The following is a 17496-nucleotide window of genomic DNA, read 5'->3' as shown; positions in this document are numbered from 1 at the left end:
AGTAAAGTGGTTGAGTACAGAGGAGTAAGTATGATAGAACTACAAAGGGTACTTGATCAATTAGTATTTGATAAAATAATATGTTGTTTGATCATTGTATGAAGTCAAGAAGAAAGATAAGTTGAAGTGTAAAAGAGTTTATTGATGCAAGTGAAGAAGTTAAGTCAAACTCTAGTTTGACTGAGTAACTGTGTACTAGGTCAATAAAGAAGTTAAGCATTACTGTGAAGAAGATTAAGGAACTTAAGTATTAGCTGAATGATGGTAGTGATCAAGAAAGATGAAGGAAAAATGAAGCAATAACCAAGCACAGTAATGGAGGAGAAAGCTAGTGCAAGATGAGTGAGATATCTCAGTAGTGACTGAGCTACATAGTGATGACCAAGTGTCAACAAATTAACAACTTGAGAAAAAATCAAGATTTGAGGTGGACACAATTGAATTTATGGAATAGTCAAAATGTGTTAAAGAAGAAGATTGATGAGATAACATATTTAATGCATGAATTAGGTTTAATGAGTAGTATAAGGTGAAGATTCAATGAGAAATTTCCTAAAGTCTCAAGGGAAGAAGAAGAAAGACAAATGATGAACAAATTCAATGAATCTGATCAAACCCTAAGATCTACAATTATGTTTAAGCAACAAAAGATTAAAATTTTCTATTTAAGAAGGCATATGAGATTTTTTACAGTGTTTTTGGCTAGAAAATTTGTGAATATTAAGTGGAAGAACAAGAGTTGCAAAGGGAAAGTGAGAAGTTGGTGAGAGTGAGATTTCTTGAGCTGTTTCCAAGTGGATCAGTGATAAAGAATGTGATCAAGACTAGTCAATGAACTAAGAATGAGCTGAATGGAAATTTGAACATACAAAGCGAGTTTTTATTTATTAGATCAACCTTGTTGTTAATTTATAATATTTGTGGTAGTAAAATCCTTAATCAAGGTCGACCTAAAAGTCATGTTGTAAATCTTTTAACCAAGGTGACAACTTGATGGGATATTTTGAAGACCTCAAGGCCACTCCTAATAGGGTGATTAAATCATTTAATAGGGTCACACCTAATAGTGTGTTTTGTAGCCTTTAATAGGGTTGGCTCTTAATTGAGCTCACTTAAGAAGAGTAAAAAAGTGGTAGCATGTTACTTCGTGGTTTTTCCCAAAATAACTTTTCATGTTAAATCCTGGTGTCATACTTGTCTGAATGTTATTTTCATGTGTTATACTATTTAGTATTATATATTTTTGCAATTTGACTAACACTAAAACATAGAGCTAAGTATTGAAATGAATAAGTGAATTACTGATGATTAGTTAGATTGACTGAGTGGGTTTATGAGTTTGATTATGTAATTTGGAGTTGTTGAAAGTTTAAATAGTACATATGGACTTGAGGATGACTGATTCACCCCCCTCTTAGTTATTCTAATCATGCTAACAATTGGCATAAGATCTTTGATACTTTCAAGGAAAATTTGAAGAGACTTAAGTTGAAGATCAAGATGTACAAAAGAGAGGTACCCAAGTTGAACAAAGAGAACTTCCCAACATGGAAACATTTAATGAGATTACATCTATTTGGAGTTGGAGATTCTACACTATATTAATTGGATAATAAATACGTAGAAGTACCTAGACCAATGACAATTGAGCAAATAAAATAAAAGCAAGACCATAATAAATGATGATAGATCTAGCATCTTTCCTATGTTATGATGAGTTTGATGATGTGAAGGATTGCATCACTAAAAAGAAAATGTGGAATAAGTTGACAAAAATTCATGGAGGATGAGAAAATGTGTTAAGGGATAAAGCTAAAAGTTTGAGATGCAAGTTTGATGACTTGAGAATGAAAGAAGAAGAAACTATTTTCTAATATTGTGGCCAAGTCAAAGAGGTGGTGAATAAAATTATAGACGTTGGAGCAGACATAGCTAAAGAGACTATGATCAGCAAGGTATTAAGAAATTTACTTCATTTTTATGCCATTAGAGTATCTGAAATACAAGAACTGAGATGTACACTTGGTAATGACTTGACCCTAGATAGTCTAGTTGGTAAACTCATAGTATTTGAATTGTCAAATTGTGATAATTATTCACCTTCTAGTGTTGAATTTTCTTTCAAGTCTCAACTAAGCCTTGATGGATCTAAAAGAAGAAAAACTTCAAAAAGTAAGCTTATGGACAATGATAGTGAATCATATAGGGTGTTTTTTAGCGGTGAATATTCGTAATTTTGCAAATTTTAGAATTTTTTTGCTAGTAATTTGGTTAATAATTTAAGATTTAATGCAACCTTAATTGCCATATTTTTATTAAATTTAGTTCCAAAATATTTAAAATTGCTCAATAATTTATTTTATTAAAAAATTTAAACTCAAATATTCATTGCAATATTCGATAAATGATTAGATTTGATTCACCTAAATATTATATATTAGCAAAGAAATTAAAATTAATTCACCAATAATTATCATAATTATTAGTTACTTTAGGGATATATTACCAAGATTTAGTTTTCACTATTGATTTAAAATATAATGTAATTATCCTCATAATTTCCATGAGATAAAACATGTTCAATTTTGATTTGTAATATTCTATGACGATTAGTGAAATTCCTATTATTATTGAGATTCACCAATATTTTCTACTCAAAATTTATGATTCTAGAATAATCGCCAAGTTAAATAATATTTAAAAAAAAATGAGAGATTCACCAATAAAGATAATTTGTTTTTTCAAAATAATGAAAGATTCACCAATAATTTATATCTTTTTTTGGAGGGGGTTTTCTTAAAGTTTACCTTGGAATTAGATGATGACCTTGATGATATAGAAGCATTATTGGCAAGAAGGCTACCAAGAAGATAATGCAAATGCAAAGGTAAACTACCTATAATCTATTTTACATGTAATAAAGTTAGTCATATTACTACAACATGTACTGATATAGATGAGAAGGAGGAAATGAAAAACAATACATACCGAGGAAGTAGAGACAACAAAGACAATTGAGGTAACAAAGACTACAAGGGGAAAGGTAAAAAATCTTGTTACATTGCTAAAGAAGATGGTTCTAAAAGTGATTTTGATGAACATGAAAAAGATGTTGTTTATGTTACAATGAAAGATGAATCTAATGAAGATAAAAAGATTGAAAAAATAACTCTTGTTTCACATGTTAGTAAGAATGATAAATGGATAATTGATAGTGGTTGCTTACATCATATGAATTGTGATACAAGTAAGTTTGAAAAGCTAGAACATAATAATAGAAGTTGTGTTAAGTTTGGAAATGATGCACCATGTTGTGTGAAAGGTAAATGATCTATTATATTGAATGAAAAGATTAGTTGTGACAGTCCTATAGCAAATCTAGTGCTCAACTACATGGTGGTACTTCTCTTTGAAGTATCCCCCCGCTCAAAAAGCTTCAATGGAATCCTTTCATCTCCATTATCCCCCATCCATATCCTGCATTTGTTGCTCCTACCCCAGATTATGCATTAGTATCTCTTTGGATCACTCCTCACGCTTAGCTTTAGGGATCCACAATCCTAGTCTTAGGGATCCACCAATCAAATCAACCCACCAAGCCTCATTTTTTGAGATTCACAATCCTAGTCCTAGGGATCTCCGAAACCCATCTTCCACCAATCTGACTCTTTGAAATCCTATTGCATTAGCTTTATCATCCCATCATCCCTCCCCTCCTCCATGGATTCCTTTTATAGTGCTCCGCTCCTCCATCCTCTCCCCAATCCTGGAAAGTCTTAAGCTTGCTTTACTATTGTGCCTCTGATTTCCCTTTATCATTCTCCCGTAGTGAGAGTTTGAGCTAATTTAGCCCTTTCTCTTAGCCAATCTGAGTCTCCTTGCTCATCTCTGATTCTTGTACTTTTCAAGAAGTCGTCGATCCTCATTTCTCTCCCTGCCGCCTTCTTGAGGGGGCATCATCTAAGTCTAGTCTAGTCTCTCCTCTTCTTATCCAAGATTGGGGCAACTTTGTTGCTAAAACATCTTCTTCATGTCATCTTCATTCAAACTTCTTTGAAATAGTGTTGTCTCAACACTATGTCAAAGAGGGGCAAAATGTAGACACCTAAATTTGATTACACCGCTTTGGTAATCTAATTTAGCCATCTCTAAAGGCATCATTAATTAAATTCTTATTTAATTAATCTTTTGCCATCCCTAGCTGATTAATTTAATTAATCATCTATAGTCCTAATTGATAAATCAAATAAACCTATTATTTATCAATTAAATCCTATTCTTCTATCTAATTCTAAAAATCCCCATTTATTAAATAAATCTATTTGATAAATAAAATCCTCAAATCCAAAAACCCCTAACCTATCCCTAATCCTCCATTTAGCCTAATCCACCCCATCCACCCATACTAAACTAGCTTAGCCACTAACTCACCCACCATCATTAATGCCATCCACTTGCACATCTCTAACATCCCTAATCTAAACCTAAACCCAAGCCTAATCCACCCCCTAATGTTGTCACATTCCCTAAACAAGTTTAAGACTTTCCTAAACCAAACCAAAGTCTCCCCTCAAAAAACCCAACCACCAAGTCATGAGTGCTCTTACAAACCATAAAAGACTCTTACAAGCCCACTCATGACTCTTACATCCATCTTCCACACTCTTCCCTCTTTCACACTCATTCCTCTTACATCTCTCTTACATACTCAACCCCACTCATCATGCCTTTAACCAACCCTTTACCCTACCCTCTCACACTCATCCTCCTTGTGACAAGTTTCACCTTCCCATTGGTGCTAAACAAGCATAATCCATGTGCTCCCCTTTGAGTGTATCTTAGCCCTCCTTAACCATCTCCCCATCCTTGCATCTAAGCCCTCCATCCCTCTACCCCTTGGCCTATAAATTGAATCCCCTCCCAAGCCATTACAATCAACAATATTTGAGCTAAAGTTATCATGCCCTTTTGAGAGCCAAAATCCATACCCATACCCTTACAATGCCAAATTGAGAGCTCACAAAGCTACCAATTTGCTATTATCTATCTCCACAATTGAAGCAACTTTGAGCAATTGAGCATACATCCACATCAAAGGAAACATCTACAAAATCAAGAAAGCAATGAAGTGCTTCATCCTTTGAGGTTGGAGCACATATGGAACCACTAACCATGTTTCTTTTAGGTTCTCATGTTGCTAAAAAAATGAACTTGAATGTTTAACCATTTGTCTTTGAATGCATGTTGCTAAAATGAATTTGAATGGTTAAACACATTTTCCATTGAATGAATGTTTCTCAAAAAAACACTCTTGAATGCCATCGATTAAAATCAATTTTCCTTGGAATGCATGCTTAAAACAACAAATCCAATCTTGAATGCCAAGGATCAATTAACCATTGCAATATCAAACACTTCATTTGGATCTTCTAAAATTGAACAAAACAAATCTCTTTTCCACATGCAACTTAGGTAAAGTTTGATTTTTGGACAATTAAGAAACTTTGTTAAGTTAAATAAAAATTTGCAAAAATTAGTTTGAGTAGTTCCTTGGACTCACCTCTTTTCTAATCACCCATCAATTCAACCATTGGTTGCAATCTCAGCGCCATTTATGGGGATGGGTCTACTTGAAAAAGGTGTTAAATGTTCCACAATCTAACTAACTCACTTGGTCTTTGAATGTTTTCTTTAACTTTATCAAAATTCTTAATGACCAAAACTCTAGATTAATTCGATCACACTTCAAGTTTGGGTACTAAAATTGAACAACAACTGACGTGGAGAGCCTCCAGGCGCACGCTTGAAATAAAATCTCACACACTTTTGTTTTGGGCTTAAAACAAACTCACACTCAATCTTGAATGCCTTAAAGAAAATTAATCGATACTTGACATGGAGGGCCTTGGGGCATGCGAGTTTGCTTTTGTTGACCGTAACTCTTCTTATTGTTTGCATTCTTCGATCAATTTACTTTTGTTGGCACTTCAAGTTGGAATTGAACATTGTCTCTTAAACATGAGTGCTTTCAAAGTCTAGATTAGCACACATAAGAGTCAGTTGGTAAAAGAGCAAGCGTGTCTTTTAGCCCAAGGTCATCCAAGTCTTCTCTCCCGTTGTCATCTTTCGAGGCCATCTTGGGTGCATAAGATTAGGATCCAAAACCTTGTTTCTTTTTAGGAGGCCTACTTGGGGATTTCATCACCCCTTGGATGACCTCAACTCCAGCATCCTGGCGGAGTATAAGAATCAGGAGGTGAATTGAAAGACACCTCTCTTGGGATCAAGATTTTGTCACTCGAGCTAAGCCTCAAGGAACTTTGTACCCTTGAGAAGTGAAAGAGGAGAAGTGGGTTACTGCTCCTCTCAGCTGTGTGACATCTTTTTGGTCTCATCTACGAATTTGGGCCTCACGTACCTTGTGTATATCGAGGACTCCCTAGCTAAACCAACTGTCAACCTTGTAGACAACCATCTAGGATGTTAATGTGTTTGAAGTGACTGATCGAAACATTTGTAGAACATACACACTCCTCGGTGCACGTATCACATTATGAGAACCACAAACTTCTATCTAGGTATTCCTATCTATTGCTTGATTTTATTTTACTTGTTGAATGAATGTTTGCCAAACTTGGTCAATCCTAGCTTAGGGCACACTTAGCGTAGTCACTGCCTATTTTAGAAGTTGAACGAGTCAAAAAAAAACAACTGAGATCTCTCAAAGCCAAGCAAATTTAGGAATTTATGTCAAAACAACCCAAACCCAAATAGAAGTTTCACAAAGTCAAACTCAAGCCATCTCCAGCATACCAAGAACTTTTAGCCAAGAGAAAAGAAATAACACCAAGCTCACAAATTGTCAAACTCCACAAAGTAGAGGACAAAGCTACTAATAAAGCACTTCAAGAGGCCTGGTTAGAGCGCACCATCAAATTTAGCCAATGTCCAGGAGTTAATCCTACTTATGCCTTACCAACTAGGCATGATTTCTATGATTAGACACCCTTGTTTCTCTACATCTTCTTGGATAAGCTTCACTTTAGAGTCATCTTTGTAGAAAAGCCAACCATCTTAGATTATCCCCGTAAGCATTATTAGCTCATCCATCTCATTTAGAATCAAGCCATCTAGCCAGAAATCCAAAATCTTTGCATCCAAGCCTTCAAAATTTGTTGTCACCTTGCCAAAAGTTTGCCATTCCTAAAATCTTCCAAATCCACCAATCTCACCAAGGTTATCCCTTTGACAGAGCTTTGTCTAGGGTAATCTAGCTTTGTCACTTGTTATCCCTCATCACCTTGAGCAAAAGGTTGGGATCCACAAGTGGTCAATCTCGTGTTCTTCCTAAAGGATCATTAGTCCATCCTTAAGTTGACACAATCACCACCAAGCTTACACATAGGAAAGAAGACCTTTCGTGCTTTGGCAACATATCTTTGAAGTTAGAATCCCTAACCCAATCCTCCTTAGGTTTTGTCATATAGCTTTGCCTCAACCTAGGAAATCATTTGCATAGAAAAGCCTTCCCCCCTTTTGCATTCACCAGCATTTATTGCATCTCATCCCTAGGAGCATTTTTCATGCCACCCGTCACTCGCTTAGCCAAGAAGAAAGAAACAATGGAGCCCTATCATTTGGATCGAACAACATCACCCCCCTTGAGCACTCAGCCATCCTTTAGCCCAGAGAAAGCTATGCAATCACCTGCTGACATTGAAGCTTTCATGAACCAACTAGGAAATGCAGTATTGGTAAATGCCATTATAGACAAGAACAAAGAGACAATCATGGCTAATTTTCAAAGGGACAATGTAGGAACCTTTGAATTTGGAAGACCCCCTCCATTATCAGATCCATCTCACCCATTGTTTGGGCAGCTGCCACCACCCATAGGCTCTTATGATCCAAATTATCCTCAATATATGCCAAAAGAAGAGCCTCCAACCAATCCATATGATCTAACAGACCCAAACATACCATCATCCACCCAAGTTGAAATCTCCATGCCACAAGCCAACCTAGCCACCACTACTCCATCCTTGGTTCATACCTCTCCACTCCAAACCCCCTTTACCCAAAACACCTCACCTTTCACCCCCTTCACCACTGCTGCTGCTTCTCCCCAACCTAGCCTTCCAAATGCACCCATTTCCCAAATCAATGCTAGCATCTTTGGCCAACCTCAACAATATACAACAGGGATGCCACCCATGGGGCCAAGTAATCAACCTTTCATCACCCCCAACTTGTTCACCATAGCCCAAAGCACAATCCCATCATTTCCATTAGGTCTTGGGAGCTCAATACCATTAGCCACAAATCCACAAGCTACTACCCTCACTCCACAAAGCTATCAAATCCCACAAGCTACTGCCAATTTTTTGCCAAGCTCGCAAGTGACCCCAAATCCCACCACCACTCTACCAAGCTTCCAAATCAAGCCACAAAGCTATTAAACCCCATCAGTTCCATTCCCAAGCTTTCAATTACCACCACCTCCACCACCAACTAATCCATTACCCCCTATTACTAACTACTTTTCAATGCCACTCCTAGGAGGTAATCCACCAGCCCAGCAAACCACCAATTATTTGTAGATACCATCCCAAATGGGGGCACAACCCACATATATTGGTCAAACCCCACAAGCCCCCCGATCCTTTCCCCAAGCCTCACAACCATCTTATACCTTACCCCCACAAAGCAATCCATTTATCCCACAACTAACTTATGTTCCTTAAGCCCAACCTCAAATTCCATATCAATAGCAAGCCTCGCAACACATGCATCAATATGTGCCACCTCCCCATCAACAACCCATCAACTCCCATGCAGCTACCCAAACAATGTATAATCCCTATCAACAAATCCCTCATAGCCATCCATATTCAGTGGCCCCATCTAGCGCATACCTACCTCAAGGCACTCCTACATTGGGGGCACTCCAACTATCACCTATCAATTTAGAATGGGAGCAAATGAAGACAGCTCTGAAAGCCATCCAAGAAGGGAGTGATCCAAAGAGATTCAAGTTTGAGAATGTGTGTCCTTACCCATTTGATAGAGCCATTACCATGACACCATTTCCAAAACACTTTGAGGTACCCAAATTTGACAAATTCATAGGAAAAGGAGACCCTGTCACACATATCAAAGAATTTTACATGCACTGCCAAGACATGGCATACAATGATGTCTTCCTCTTGCACCTTTATCCCAAAAGCTTGGCTGGACCAGCTCTTGAATGGTTTTACAAAATCCCCTATGGCACAATTAAAAACTTTGCTGAATTATTTGAGGCATTTGTAGCCCAATATGCCCATCTTGTTGAAATAGAGCTATCAATAGTTGATCTTGTCCACAACAAGCAAAAAGGTGGAGAAAGCCTTGCCGAATACCTACAAAGATGGCAAACCCTTACCACCCACATATCCTGCACCTTGCTAGAATGCCATGTGGTGAAAATGTTTATTGATAATGCACATCCCAGCTTGGCTCACCACATGACCATGAATTGTTTGCAGACCTATAAAGATATCAAAGAGAAAGGAATGATCCTTGAACAAGGACTCATTAAAGATGGTGTGGTCAAGATTTAGAAAGAGGTCAACTAAAATCAATCACATTCCAATGAAAAGTCTAAGTATTGGAACAAAAACAAGCATGTTGCAACAGATGGGGTTACTAACACTAGACATGTGAATATTGTTGGTCCTTCTCAAAACTAGTCTAACCCACCATATCAAACAAACAACCAACAAGCTATCAATTACCAACAGAAGAATAACCAAAGCTATCAAAACCACAATACAAGACCCAACTTTCAAGGGTTTAACAATCAAGCTAATGCCATCAATGTAGCTACAAGGAAAAAACCTAGATTCCAACCCGCATCTAGAAACTATACACCCCTTGGTGAGCCATTGGATGTCATTTTTGAAAAATTGGCTAAGGAAAACCTCATCAAATTTCCTCCTACCCAAAAAATTGATCCAAGCCAATCCAAAGCTACATGGTACAAGGACAATGAGTATTGCAAGTTCCATAGGGTAAACGGTCACACCACCCTCAGATGCATGAAACTGAAAGATTATGTGTAGGACCTCATTGATTGGAAAGAAATCACTGTTGGTGCCCAAACCTCTCCCAATGCAGGCTTACAAATTTATCAAAATGCTTTTCCTCCACACAACAACCAAAATCTTGGAAAAGCACCTATCCAAAACAACAACAACAACACCAACAACCGCTAGCCAAACCAATAGCATGGGAAGAAAAATTGCCACACTTCATCCTATATAGACTATGGTAGCCTTATAGGTTATATATCCGAGAAAGAGCCTTTTGTCAATGTTATCAATATTTGAGGACTAGATAATGAGTGTGCAGTCACCACTCGAAGAGCATGATTTAACATCGTAGGCCCACCAGTTCCACCAGCACCATTAGCTCCATCAAAAAGCTAGTACAATGTCTTGGAACACCTTGGGAACATGCCAGCCCAAATCTCCATTTTAGACCTTCTCCACACTAGTCTTGTGTACAAAGAAATCCTTGACAGTGCTCTCATAGAATCCCATGTCCCTTTTGATATCAATGCTACTAATTTTCATAATCTTGTTGGAAACCTTTCATCCTCATGTTCCCTATCTTTCAAACCCACCGACATACCCACGGTTGAGCTAGATCACACCCTTCCGCTTCGCATAGCCATCATGGTATCCAATTTCACCGTGAAAAGAGTAATGATAGATAATGGATCATCCTTGAAAATTTGCACCCTAAAATTCATAAAACAAGCTGGGTATACTGAGGCAGATATGATCAGTGAAGTTATCACCATCAAAGCTTATGACATCTTGGAAAGAACCATAGAAGGAACTATTTTGCTACCAATCAAGGTTGGGCCGGTCATCCAAGAAACAGTTTGCCATGTTGTTGATCTAAACCTACCATTTAACATCCTCCTCAGTCACCCATGGATTCACACTATGAAGGCTGTTCCATCCACCTACCATCAGTGCATCAAATTTTTGCATCAGGGCACTGAGGTAACCATCCATGCTGATCCAAAACCCTTTGCTTACTGCAATGTGGTTGAAGCTTCATATACAAACCATTGCCCTGGAATAGACATTGGCACAGCCATCACCAGCTCATCCCACACTTGTAATGATGAAGAAACCATCCTCACCTCCACCCTATCTACCATAAAGATCAACAACAAAGGTTGTGGAGAATATAGTCTATCAAATGCATTTGTTGTCGAAGCAATCCCACTTGATCCACATACCCATGGATGGTCGACATATCACAAAGCTAAGGAGATTCCACCTCCTTGATACAAACAGTTTGGCCCAACAACCTTTGTATCCTCAAAAACCCCTCTTCATGAGGAGCTCACTCCAGATATCAACAATTGGTTACATAAGGATGCACCCCCAAGAAATCAAGCATGCCTTGATCACTTCAGCCAGAAGTATCCCTAAGAACATAAGCTCATCACTAAAAAATGGAACTATCAAGGTGGTGGACTAGGACTAGAAGAAAGGGGCATGCAATGTCCCATCAAAGCATATAAGTGGGAAACGAAGTAAGGTCTTGGCTTTGGCATACCCACAACTGGGGGCACCAAAAAGAATGGTCATGCTTTTTTGAACATCCACCATGACCTTGTCAAAATCGAAGACATTCCTAAGGAAGTTGAAAAGAGAGCCTACGACGATATCCCAGACCAAATCTTCCTAGGAGACTCTATTCTCTGAGAACTATCCATCCATCTCATTGACCTACCACTCGATCATCCACAACTCATAGATTGGGACCAACCAAGTGTCATACAAATTGATGAATTCGCATCAGAGGAAGCGCTTCTAAGATTCATGGGAGCTGAAACACCTCACAAGTAGAAAAAGCCAGATTTTGCCTATATTTATAAGCTAGATCCCAAGGGTTATTTTGGAGAAAATCCCCAACCTAGTTTTGATGCACCCAAAACTGGAACTAAGGTGAAACCAGGACTAGCTAATGCAATGAAGAAAGCCCCTCAGCAAGAAAATTCAGAGCCACAAGTAGAACATGAGGATTTAGTATTGCCTCCTCAAGATAATCAACCAGAGGTGTCATCTATTCTAATAGAGGATACTAGAGAAGTCAACATTGGTTCTTTAGAGATCCCTAGACTTGTTCACATTGCTGCATCCCTATCACAAGACCAAGCCGACCTCCTCTTTGAGGTCTTAAGAGAGAATATTGGCCAATTTGCATGGTCATATCAGGACATGCCGAGATTGGATCCAAAGCTTATAGTTCACCATCTTGCAGTCGACCTAAAGATCAAGCCCGTCAGACAAAAGCTTAGAAAAATGCACCCCAAGGTGGCATTACTGGTCAAAGCTAAATTAGAAAGAATGTTAGCTGCTAAGGTTATCTGACCTATCAACTACTCAGAGTGGATCTCCAACATGGTCCCTGTCACTAAGCCTTCCAGTGACATCAGAATCTGCACTGATTTTAGAGATCTTAACAAAGCTTGTCCAAAGGATGATTTTACCTTGCCCAACATAGATATGATTGTAGATCTTATAGCTAGACATGAAATTCTATCCCTTATGGATGGATTTTCCAGGTATAATCAGACCAAGATTGCAGAAGAGGATCAACATAAGACAACATTCACTACCCCCTGGGGAACCTTTTGCTACACCATGATGCCTTTTGGCCTAAAGAATGCTGGGGCTACCTATCAAAGAGCTATGTCATCCATTTTCCATGATCTTATCCATAGCATTTTGGAAGATTATGTGGATGATATCCTAGTCAAATCTCACACCTTCATGGATCATCTCACTGACCTAGAGAAAGTCTTTGATAGGTTAGCCCAATATCATCTCATGCTAAATCCCAAGAAGTGTGTCTTTGGGGTCACATCTGGAAAGCTTCTAGGCTTCATAGTTTCTAAACAAGGTATAGAGATCGACCCCAAAAAGGTCAAGGCTATCTTAGAGATGCCTCCTCCCCAAACATTGCAACAGCTTTGCTCTCTTTAGGGAAAGCTTCAATCTATCCGGTGCTTCATCTCCCAGCTTGCAGATAAGTGTACACCATTTTCACATTTGCTAAAGAAGAATGAGAACTTCAAGTGGGATCCTTTATGTCAACACAACTTCGATCAGCTCAAGCAGTATCTAGCCAATCCCCCTATCTTGGTTCCACCAGTTCCTGGTCGTCCCTTGATTTTGTACATATCAGCAACACCTACTGCTCTAGGGGCACTTCTAGCACAACTCGATGACTACAATAGAGAAAGAGCCATCTACTATATCAGTAGAACCCTAGTTGGTTATGAACTCAATTACACTCCTATGGAAAAAGCTTGTTTGGTAGTTGTTTTCTCAACTCAAAAGCTTTGCCACTATATGCTAAGTCATACCATCCAACTAGTATCCAAAATTGACCCTCTCAAGTATATGCTCTCTAGAACAACACTCACAGGTCATCTAGCAAAATGGGTTATGCTACTAAGTGAATTTGACATCCAGTATGTGGACAGAAAGGCAATCAAAGGGCAAGCTATAGCAGATCACCTAGCTGATGCACCTCTAGTAGATGCATATCCTTTGCTCACCGAGCATATCTACCTAATTGAAGAACAACCCCCATGGAAGCTTTATTTTGATGGCTCATACACCTCTCATGGATCAGGGGCAGGAATATTGTTGGTTACACCTCAAGGAGATAACATTCCAAAAGCCTTCAAGCTACAATTCCCTAGCACCAACAATATAGTATAATACGAAGCTCTTGTAGCAGGATTAAAGATAGCTGCATAATGGAATATCACTGAGTTAGAAATCTTTGGTGATTCTTAGCTCATCATCAAGAAAGTCCTAAATGAATATCAAACCAAAGATGAAAAGCTATTACCCTACAAAGAGCTAGTTGATTAGCTAACTTAGCATTTTATAAAGCTTCAGTTTACACAAGTGCCACAAATGCAGAACAAGGCAGTAGACGCCATGGCCACTATCAGCTCACTCTTGGAAATTCACCAAGAAGCTACGCAGTATGAGTTTTTAGTCAAGCAGCTCCTCACACCTGCTTATGTGAATGAGGATTCAAACCGTGTTTGTATCTTGGTTGGTCCCCAATCCCCTTGGTACCATGAAATTCAAGCTTACTTACAAGATGGTATCATATCCCCTCACCTCACATGCACCCAATGCCAAAACCTTAGCTGAAAATCATCTTGCTATGTTATCATAGCCAATACCCTATATCGTCAGGGTTATTATGATACTCTCTCTCGATGTTTAGATAAAAATGAGGCCACGATGGCGTTAAAAGAAGTACACTCTGGACTTTGCGGTGCCCACACGAGTGGTATTGTCCTAGCATGACAAATCCTTAGAGCAGGTTACTATTGGCCTACCATTGAAGAAGACTCCTATGAATTTGTCAGAAAGTGTCTCCCATGTCAGCAGCACACAAATCTTGTGCACACTCCAGCACAAGATCTACAGCCTATTGCATCAACTTGGCCTTTTGCTTGTTGGGGCCTTGATCTAGTTGGAACTATCACACCTCTCTCATCTGATGGACATAAATGGATAATAACAACTACAGACTATTTCACTAAATGGGTGGAAGCAGTCCCCCTAGTCTCAGCTACAGGAGTTCAGGTCTCCAAGTTCATCTTATACCACATTGTTTGTTCGGCATCCCATCCACCATCTTCACTGACCACGGAGGTAACTTTGAAAATCTCAACATGGAAGAATTATGCACTTCCCTCCGCATCCATCACTGCTTTTCTAGCCCATATTTCCCACAAGGTAATGGCCAGACAGAGGCAACTAAAAAAACCCTCCTCAAAATCCTAAAGAAAGTTGTTAATGATTTCAGCTGTGATTGGTACCTACAAATAAATCTAGCCCTATGGGCCTATCAAACTTCCTTCTGTACATCCACAAGCACAACTCCATACTCCCTAGTCTATGGTGCCAAAGCGGTATTACCTATAGAAGTTGAACTTCCCTCACTACGCATATCTTTGCGAGGGAAAATATTAGATGAAGAATATAGAGTAGCTCGGCTCACCCAGCTAGATCTCTTAGATGAGAAGAGACAACAAGCCTATGACCATCTCACAGTCTACCAAAATTGTCTCAAAAGAAATTTCAACAAAAAGGTGCTCCCATGACACTTTCAGCCAGGTGACATGGTCCTCAAAGAAAATAGGAAAGCCCAAGCAGATCGAGAAAAGAAAGGCAAGTTTGAACCCACATGGCTCGGTCCTTATGTTGTCACTACATCCTTTGGCTCTGGAGCCTATTAGTTATCTACACCAGAAGGGGAACTCTTGAATGATCCTACTAACATCATTCATCTCAAGAAGTTCTATGCTTGAAGATCCTTGGTATATCCAGCTTTTGAAAAATACAAAAAAATAGTAAAGGGAAATAAGCGTCCAATGGTGAAAACTTGGCAATTCAAGTGCCTTGGATAGGTACCTTGGTGAAAACCTGGTAATTTAGGTGCCTTGTGTACTAAGACTAATCCATTATCTATCACTATCCTCTCCCTCATCCATCCATTCACCGTCCCATAAAATACTTGCTTGTTCCCTTGGTGTTCCAACCAAATAACCAAAATCTGATGAAGCTTGTAAATACCTCCTGTATAGCTTGTAAATCATGAACCTCAGCTTGTAAATCTTGTACCAAAGCTTCTAAATACCTCCTGTACAACTTGTAAATCTTGTATCATCCCTTGTATCATACCTTGTATATCCGAATCTTGTTCAAAGCTTGTACCATATTCCAGCTTGTAAATAATCTTGTATCCTAGCTTGTATCCTATCACATGCACACAAAGAATCCCATTTTCCTTAAGCTTTTCGCAAACCATCTACCTATCCACCTATCAACTATTATAGACATCCCATCCTTCACAAACATTTCCATCTCACAAAAAACAAAACATGAACAAACTTGTACATTTGTAACATATCTTGGTCCGTTAGCTTGTACATCCTCTTTAGCTTAGTACCATTGTATCTATCTGGCTTTCGTGTTAGTTCATCCTTGGTCAACATCTTGCACACATCGCACACCTTGGTTAGCTATTCGAATGCATCCTTTAGCTAGATTTTCTATCACTGAAGTGTTATCCTTCTTAGTTCAGCTTGCCAGATGCATCACTCATCCAAATCCACTAGCTTAGGTGCTCTCCGATAGGTCCTTTCAGGATATAGCTTTCCTCATGTTTGATTTTGGTCCGTTAGTACCTCGTCCTACCCATCTTGTTGGCAAACAGTTCTCTTTTGGATTTTCGCTTTCTTTTGATTTGGGATCTTCCCTTTTGGGTCTTGAAATATATTTTCCAAGCAATCTCCTTGTTCCCTCCTCAATGTTACCATGATCTTCTATATCTTGGTATGCTGCAAATGGGGCAATCAGAGCATAAGGTCTTGATCAGGTCTTTCGTTTGTTTTTCTTTTCTGCTTGTCAGTTCTCCTAGTGTAATTTCCACGCTGCCTCCTCTTGGATTCATGTGTAATACTGGGGAAATCCTTGCATGTTTGTTTTGAGTTAGTTTGTCAGTCCTCTGGACGGTTGGTGAAAAGGCCTTGTTGTTCTTGGTAACCTTGGCAATTAACCAACAGTCCTATAGAAAATCTAGTGCTCAACTACATGGTGGTACTTCTCTTTGAAGTATCCCCCCGCTCAAAAGGCTTCAATGGAATCCTTTCATCTCCATTATCCCCCATCCATATCCTGCATTTGTCGCTCCTACCCTAGCTTATGCATCAGTATCTCTTTGGATCACTCCTCACGCTTAGCTTTAGGGATCCACAATCCTAGTCTTTGGGATCCACCAATCAAATCAACCCACCAAGCCTCATTTTTCGAGATTCATAATCCTAGTCCTAGGGATCTCCAAAACCCATCTTCCACCAATCTGACTCTTTGAAATCCTGTTGCATTAGCTTTATCATCCCATCATCCCTCCCCTCCTCCATGGATTCCTTTTATAGCGCTCCGCTCCTCCATCCTCCCCCCAATCTTGGAAAGTCTTAAGCTTGCTTTACTATTGTGCCTCTGATTTCCCTTTATCATTCTCCCGTAGTGAGAGTTTGAGCTAATTTAGCCCCTTCTCTTAGCCAATTTGAGTCTCCTTGCTCATCTCTGATTCTTGTACTTTTTAAGAAGTCGTTGAGCCTCATTTCTCTCCCCGCCGCCTTCTTGAGGGGGCATCATCTAAGTCTAGTCTAGTCTCTCCTCTTCTTATCCAAGACTGGGGCAACTTTGTTGCTAAAACATCTTCTTCGTGTCATCTTCATTCAAACTTCTTTGAAATAGTGTTGTCTCAACACTATGTCAAAGAGGGGCAAAATGTAGACACCTAAATTTGATTACACCGCTTTGGTAATCTAATTTAGCCATCTCTAAAGGCATCATTAATTAAATTCTTATTTAATTAATCTTTTGC

The sequence above is a fragment of the Cupressus sempervirens genome, chromosome 11 (assembly GCF_028749045.1).
Source record: "Cupressus sempervirens isolate cs-2001-9-10 chromosome 11, ASM2874904v1, whole genome shotgun sequence".
In the NCBI taxonomy this organism is placed as follows: domain Eukaryota; kingdom Viridiplantae; phylum Streptophyta; class Pinopsida; order Cupressales; family Cupressaceae; genus Cupressus; species Cupressus sempervirens.
This window is presented reverse-complemented; position numbering follows the sequence as displayed.